This window comes from Bos indicus x Bos taurus, chromosome 12 (assembly GCF_003369695.1).
Source record: "Bos indicus x Bos taurus breed Angus x Brahman F1 hybrid chromosome 12, Bos_hybrid_MaternalHap_v2.0, whole genome shotgun sequence".
In the NCBI taxonomy this organism is placed as follows: Eukaryota; Metazoa; Chordata; class Mammalia; order Artiodactyla; family Bovidae; genus Bos; species Bos indicus x Bos taurus.
In genome coordinates this window covers 15,535,873-15,543,640 of record NC_040087.1, presented here as the reverse complement: position 1 = coordinate 15,543,640, position 7,768 = coordinate 15,535,873, and positions in this window count along the sequence as shown.

Sequence of the window (7,768 nt, the reverse complement as noted above, 5' to 3'; positions counted from 1 at the left end):
AGGGACTAAAATTGGAGAGCTTGGGGGATTTTTTTCCCTTTCTGACAAGACAGGAAGTCCTGAGAAGATTTTGGGCAGAGAAGAGCCATGACCTAATATTTTAAAGGCTCATTCTGGATGCTGTGTCGAGTGTAGATGGAGGGGAACAAAACACAGAAGTAGACAGACCAGTTAGGAGGTGTGTGGGACTTCCCTGGTGGTCCAGTGGTTAAGAATCCACCTGCCAATGCAGGGGACACGAGTTCAATCCCTGGTCCAGGAAGATTCCACATGACACAGGGCAACTAAGCCCGTGCACCACAACTATTGAGCCTGTGCTCTAGAACCTGGGAGCTGCAACTGCTGAACCCACACGCCGAAACTACTGAAGCCCGAGAGCCCTAGAGTCCATGCTCCACCACAAGAGAAGCCACCCCAATGAGAAGCCCACGCACCGCAACTAGAGAGTAGCCCCGGCTTGAGGCAATGAGACAAAGCCCACGAGCAGCATTGAAGACCCAAGCTTCATTTTTACAAAGAGAAGTTTTGTGAAATTTCCAGACAACAGAAGGTGGTGAAAAACGATCAGACTCTGGATGTGTGTTGAAGGCAAAGGCAGGACTTCATACCAGGTTACATGGGAGGTGAGGCAGAAAGTAAATGGCCAGGATGGTTCTGAGATGCTTGGCTGAGCGGTGGAGCTGCTATCTGCAGAGCCGACAAAGACTGAGGGAAGAGCAGACCGTGGGGGAGGACGGGAGTTTGGCCTTGACCTTGTGAAACGGGATACGCCTGCTGGACACACAAGTGGAAAGGTCGACACAAGCAGAGGGTCTGGTGAGTCTGGGGCTGTCATGGACTCTGACGTAAAGGACATAGTGTGGTAAAGCGAATGAGGTCTGTAACAGTTATTTCTGCCCAAAGTGCAGAAACATTTGTTTTATGACCGCTTTTATATCAGTCCTCAATAAAAGTCAACATCTTCAATCACAGCTAAGTGAAGGCATTTGTGGAAGCAGCCAAGTTAGTGCAGTAAACGTCCTCAAAGATGCTGCCTTTGGGAATCTAACTTTGAGCAAAGATGGAGCTTACAAAGCTGAAGGAATGGGCAGCTCCCACGGACCTCTGCCAGTCTCTCTCTCAACTATGACTTCAGATGTACCTTTGGCAAGCGTGAACTCTTTGGTTGTTCTTATTCTCTGGGGCAGATGGTCAAGTAGCAGACATTTTGCTGTGAAAAGCAAAAGTGTCTGATCAAGTCTACCCAGATCAAGGCCCACCTCACTTTATTTGGAGACAGGCCACCAGGATATCCGAACAACCTACCAGAATTTTTCTTTGAAAGGAGCTGTGGGGCTTCCCTGGTGGCTTAGTGGTAAAGAATAATCCTCCTGCCAATGCAGGAGACACAGGTTCCCTCCCTGGTCCAGGAAGATCCCACATGCCGAGGTGCAACAAAGCCCGTGTGCCATAACCACTGAGCCTGAGTGCCAGAGCCCAGGAGCCGCAACGACTGAGCCACGTGCTGCAGCTGCTGGAGCCCACATGCTTAGAGCCCGCACTCTGCAACAAGAGACGCCGCCGCAATGAGAAGTCTGCACCCCGAAACTAGAGAGGAGCCCCCCTCGCCACAACTAGAGGAAAGTCCAAGCAGTAACAAAGATGCAGCACGCCAAAAACAAACAAATGAATAATTTTTTTTTTTTTTTTCCCCAAAAAGGAGCTCTTAGTTTACTCAAATGGGCCAATGAATCACAAACTGAGGTCTTGGAATGATAAGCTGGTGTTTAGAATCCTCCAAGTTAAAATGTAGTGTTCTTCTGGAAAAATGATGGCTCTCAGACAGGAAACACAGACACATATAAGTTAATCCTGTCCCCAGCCAAATAATAACAGTGTCTATAGTTCCTCCGGGGCGAGGAATGTCAGAAATGTAGCAGAACTATCAAGAGTATATACCTGCAACATAAAAAGGGAAACTTACACCACAGTTGAGTTTTGTCTTTGAAAGTATAAAAATCATAACCTTTAAAAATTCCTTGGAACCAGGGACTTAGTCTCGTTCAGTCTGTATTCCCAGTACCTCCTAACACAATACTAGCTCATAGCAGGTATCCTGGAGAAGGCAATGGCACCCCACTCCAGTACTCTTGTCTGGAAAATCCCATGGACGGAGGAGCCTGGTGGGCTGCAGTCCATGGCCTTGCGAAGAGTCGGACATGACTGAGCAACTTCACTTTCACTTTTCCCTTTCATGCATTGGAGAAGGAAATGGCAACCCACTCCAGTGTTCTTGCCCGGAGAATCCCAGGGACGGGGGAGCCTGGTGGGCTGCCATCTAAAAGCGACTTAGCAGCAGCAGGTATCCAGTAAAATATCAATACTAACAAAGAAATGAATCAATCAGCATTAAAAAAAAAAAAGTAAAAATAAAACCCATCAGCACCACCTGGTGGACAGCCTTACCAGGATGCATCCAAGGTTCCTGGCATCAGATGGGGAACAGACACTGAAATTTCTGTACGACATGGATTTTAGCGGCTATGGACTGTCAGGCACGCTGTGCTAGAAGCTGTGTTTTGAAGCTGTGTTTGCAAACCACGTACACTTTTGACTTAAATTCAGGTGAGGTTGGTGGAGATTATTGGGAGTGGGGGGGAGAGAGGGAGAGGGGAAAAAAAACGGAAACAGTGACAGACGTTATTTTCTTGGTCTAGAAAATCACTATAGACGGTGACTGCAGGCTTGAAATTAAAAGATGCTTGTTCCTTGGAATAAAAGTTATGACAAACCTAGACAGCTTATTGAAAAGCAGAGACATCACTTTGCCAATAAAGGTCTGTATAGTCAAAGTTATGGTTTTTCCAATAGTCATGTATGGATGTGAGAGTTGGACTATACAGAAAGCTGAGCACCAAAGAATTGATGCTTTTGAAATGTGGTGTTGGAGAAGACTCTTGAGAGTCCCCTGGACTGCAAGAAGATCCAACCAATTAATCCTAAAGGAAATCAATCCTCAATATTAATTGGAAGGACATGCTGAAGCTGAAGCTCCTATACTAGGGCCACCTGATGCAAAGTCAACTCATTGGAAAAGACCCTGATGCTGGGAAAGATTGAGGGCAGGAGGAGAAGGGGGAACAGAAGATGAGACAGTTGGATGGCATCACTGAATCAATGCACATGAGTTTGAGCAAACTCTGGGAGACAGTGAAGGACAGGGACGTGAGGCATGCTGCAGTCCATGGGGTCAAAAGGTGTCAGACACGACTGAGTGACTGAACAAAGGGGGAGCTGTAGTTCCCCCAAGCCAACTCTTGACACTACCAGAGTATAATTGAGAGATATAAATCTCAAAAACAGACTTTGGCAGTTCCCCACAAACACACATAGCAAAAATTGTTTTAATAACCTAGCCTCAAATTTTTCCTTTGTATTTCAAGAGATTCTTGGGAACCAAACATAAGAGTTCTTTGGCACAACACTGTAAATCAAATATACGCCACACACACACACAAAAAGCTTCTTGGAGAGCTGGTAGCATCCTCTGTCTTTCTATTTCCTTCCTATACTCCTCCCCAACTCACTGAGAATCTTGCTGTTGCCCCCTGGTACTAGTATGGGCTTGGCCTCTCTCTGCCTGTCTTCAACTTTCTCCATCCACATTGGGGGCAGGGTTAGGGGGAGGCAGAAACTGCCATCTGGTCATCTTCCACTTGCTTACTTCCTATGGGACCACTGAACAGAGGAAAAACCACCAAGAACCAACCAAGTTCTCTGTGTCCCAAGCCTCTTCCCCTGGAGCCCCTTTGTCCGTCTTTCCCACCCCCTTCCCAAGAGCCTGGCACGGGCCCCCAAGAGACAACATGAAGAAACACTCCTGAGATGCATGGGGTACTAGGGAGTCTTCAGGCTTGGTGGATACATGGGGCTTACACAATGTGGTGGTCCCTCTTTGAGAAAAAGCATGAAAGATTCTGAATATGAATTGAGGAGCCAAAGGGAATATTTACTCCAAATGGGAAAAGATTTCACAGAAAATTACTGGGGCCTCAAAGATCTGGGTTCTTTTCTCCTGACTCTGGGACAACTGGCCAGAAATGCCTACACAGAAGTAGATCTCAGGGCTTCCCAGGCAGTCCAGTGGTTGAGAATCTACCTTGCAACACAAGGGACGCCAGTTCGATCCCTGATCTGGGAAGATCCCACATGCCATGGGGGCAAGTAAGCCCAGTGTGCCACGACTACTGAGCTGACGCTCTAGAGCCCATCCTCTGCAACAAGAGAAAAGCCATGGCAAGGAGAAGCCCACACACCGCATAGGGGAGTAGGCCTGGATTGCCAGACCTAGAGAAAGCCTGCGAGCAGCAACAAAGACCCACCACAGCCAAAAAAATTAAATAAATAAGTAATCTTTTTTTTTCTAAATGAGAATAAAATTTTAATAAATAAATGGCTTTCCACCTGGCCTCTTGGGCCTCTATGCACATCCAGAGTCCACTCAGAGTGGCCAGAGAAGGTGAGCTTCCTTGTCACACTCGTGCCCTTGACCTCAGACCAAGTCCAGGCACCAGGACTCCGTCTCCTCCTTCGCCCCCTCCCTCTCCAACAGTACCGCAGCGGAGAGAGCAAAGGAGCGGCCCTCCAGCGTGCCTAGGGGTGTCTGTCCTGAGGGCCAGCCCTGGAGGGTTCACTCAGGATGCCTCGTGCACTCACCACCCTGTCAGCCCAGCCTGCAGCCTCACACACCTGATCAGCTAAAGGGTCTCAGCTCCGGGAGCCTCAGACCCTGCCTCTCTCCATCTTAGCTACCACCCACCCGCAAGCTCAGCATCGGGCCCAGGATCCGGGAAAGGATGCTCCAGGGTTTTCACAGAGGTTATAAAAATTACCTACCATTAAATAAATAACAGAACAAAATAAAACTCTGCCCAGTGTTTGCCGCCCCTCCACTGCCTGGGAGCCCTGGGTGGGTGGGTCGGGAGTCTGGCCTGGCAAGCGCCAGCGACTCCAGGTCCTGGAGCCTGTCGTCCCCAGTTCCCACTTCAGGGGACACCCGATGCAGGTGACCGTGACGCGGATAGTAAGGAAACCTCCTGCCGTTGAGCCCCAAGATCTCCCTCGCCAGGGGAGGCGTGGGAGAGAGACGCCCAGAGCACGTCCAGAGGTTCCGGACTCCCTGCGCCCCAGCGCCGCTTCCAGGGGCGCCGGGAGGACGGGGGGGGGGGGGGGGGGGGAGCACTGTAACCATGGTAACGGGACCAAACAAACTCCGGCGCCGGGATTCTGTGCAGGAGCCGCGCGGCCGCCCGGCTCGGGTAAGAGCTGCGAGCATCCGCCGTCCCGCGCGCTCAGACAGACCCGATTCCTCCCCGTGCAGCCCCGCCAGGGAGTGGAGAGCAGAGTCCAGGGGTGGGGGACGAAGAAGCGACAGCGCGCTGACAGCTTTGTGCCTTTTCCTTTCTCTGCTCTCCCTTCCTTGGCCTTTCTCCTCCCAGCTATGCTGCGCTTCTCCCCTTTGTGAACCGCGGTGTGCGGTCAATCGTCGCTGTTCCCTTGCTAAGTTGTATCCGACTCCTTGTCCCTCACTCTATCCTGGACTTTGTTCAAGTTCATGGCCACTGAATCGGTGACGTCACCCAACCATCGCATCCTCTATGCGGTCAGATACTTCTGCCAATAAAGGAGGGCTGGGTCCCTTCCACTCCAGACAGCCCTGGCCCTGAGTTCAGGGGAAAGTGCTGGGTGTGTTATACTGTTTTCAGCCTTCATGGACCAGTCAACTAAGCAGGAAAAGAATTCCCCATGTCCCAAATTGCAGCCTTGAGTACACATCAACTCCTGTGACCCAAAGCAAATGACTCCGTTTCCCTGTGTTTCTTCCCCCACCCCTGTGTCCCCTCCTCTAAAGTAGGACACCTATGGCTGATTCATGGTGAGGTTTGACAGAAAACAAAATTCTGTAAAGCAATTATCCTTCAATAAAAAAGTAAATTAATTAAAAAAATAAAATAGGACAGAAACAGCAGCCCTAACCTTCCAGAGTGATGGCCCAGAGTGGCTGGGGCTAGTGTTCCACAGGCTCTCCTCTACCTGTGGTCACAAGGTCACCTTCTCTGAAAGTTCAAACCTGAATGCACTGGAAACTCTATTTCTTTACAAAAGGCCTTAAGAAATTATGTTATAATGAGTGCACTGGGTGTCTATACTGCTGAAAATGGCACTGATCAGTCTAAGGGGAGGTGACTGTCACTTTTTGACTTCAGTGTTTGTCCCCTGGCACTTTTTCACGTGGATCCCGGTCAGCCCAGACACATGGAATTCACTATCAGCCAAGAATCCTGCCAGTTAGTCAGAGAGGTTATAAACAGCTATGGAAGATGGTAACAATAGCAACAAGAAAGCCTTGTATTTGCACAGCACCAGAGAATACCCTGGATTCTTTATAGAAATGAAACTTCTCCTGGTGCTCCAGCTAGCTCCGGCTGAGGCTTCCAAAAAGCAGAGATGAGCAAAAGCAGAGACATTACTTTGCCAACAAAGCTCCATATAGTCAAAGCTATGGTTTTTTCAGTAGTCATGTATGGATGTGAGAGTTGGACCATAAAGAAGGCTGAGCACCAAAGAACCGATGCTTTTGAACTGTGGTGTTGGAAAAGACTCTTGAGAGTCCCTTGGATTGCAAGGAGATAAAACCAGTCAATTCTAAAGGAAATCAATCCTGAATACTCCTGGGAAAGACTGATGCTGAAACTCCAATACTTTGGCCACATGATGAGAAGAGCTGACTCATTAGAAAAGACCCTGATGCTAGGAATGATTGAAGGCAGGAAGAGAAGGGGATGACAGAGGATGAGATGGCTGGATGGCATCACTGACTCAATGGCCATGAGTTTGAGCAACCTCCGGGAGATGGTGAAGGACAGGGAGGCCTGGCGTGCTGCAATCCACGGTGTTGCAAAGAGTCGGACACGACTGAGCAACTGAACGACAACAACAAAGGCTTCCAAGCCTTGGTTGGCAACCCCTAAGCTGCACCCAAGGGTCCCATCCTCTTCATCAGCTGCATCTTTGCAGTCTGAGCCCACCCACAACCCATCTTGGGTTTTTTCTCCATGACGTGAAATAAAACGAAGTGGATGGGGACCTGAAAAGTCCAAATCAGAAACTGTATTAGAAATAGTTAGTTAGTTTTGGCTTCATCAGGTCTTAGTTGCAGCCCTCAGGTCTAGTTGCCGCATGGCACGTGGGTTCTTAGTTCCATGACCGGGGATCGAACTGGAGGCCCCTGCATTGGAAGACAGATTCTTAACCACTGGACCACCAGGGAAGTCCCCAAATTCTGAAACTTGATAAGCAGTCTCCTGTGTACCTTTCTTCTTATATGGCTCATCCATTCAGTCCACAGACTCCAGTTGAAATCCTGCCACGTGCAAGCACTGAGCTACTGCTCAGTCACTCAGTCAGGTCCTACTCTTTGGGACCCCATGAACTGTAACCCGCCAGGCTCCTCTGTCCCCTCTGTCCATGGGATTTTCCAGGCAAGAATACTGGAGTGGGTTGCCATTTCCTCCTCCAGGGGACCTTCCCCACCCAGGGACTGAACCCACATCTCCTGTGTCTCCTGCGTTGGCAGGCAGATTCTTTATTCCTGAGCCACCTGGGAAGCCCACATGCAAGCAAGCATGCAGAGAGCAAGAAAAGAAGGGCTGAGGGAGCTGTGGGGGGAAGAGAACAGACTTGTTTCCAGATGACTCTGCACGTCCTCACCAAGGAGGCGACTCTGAGT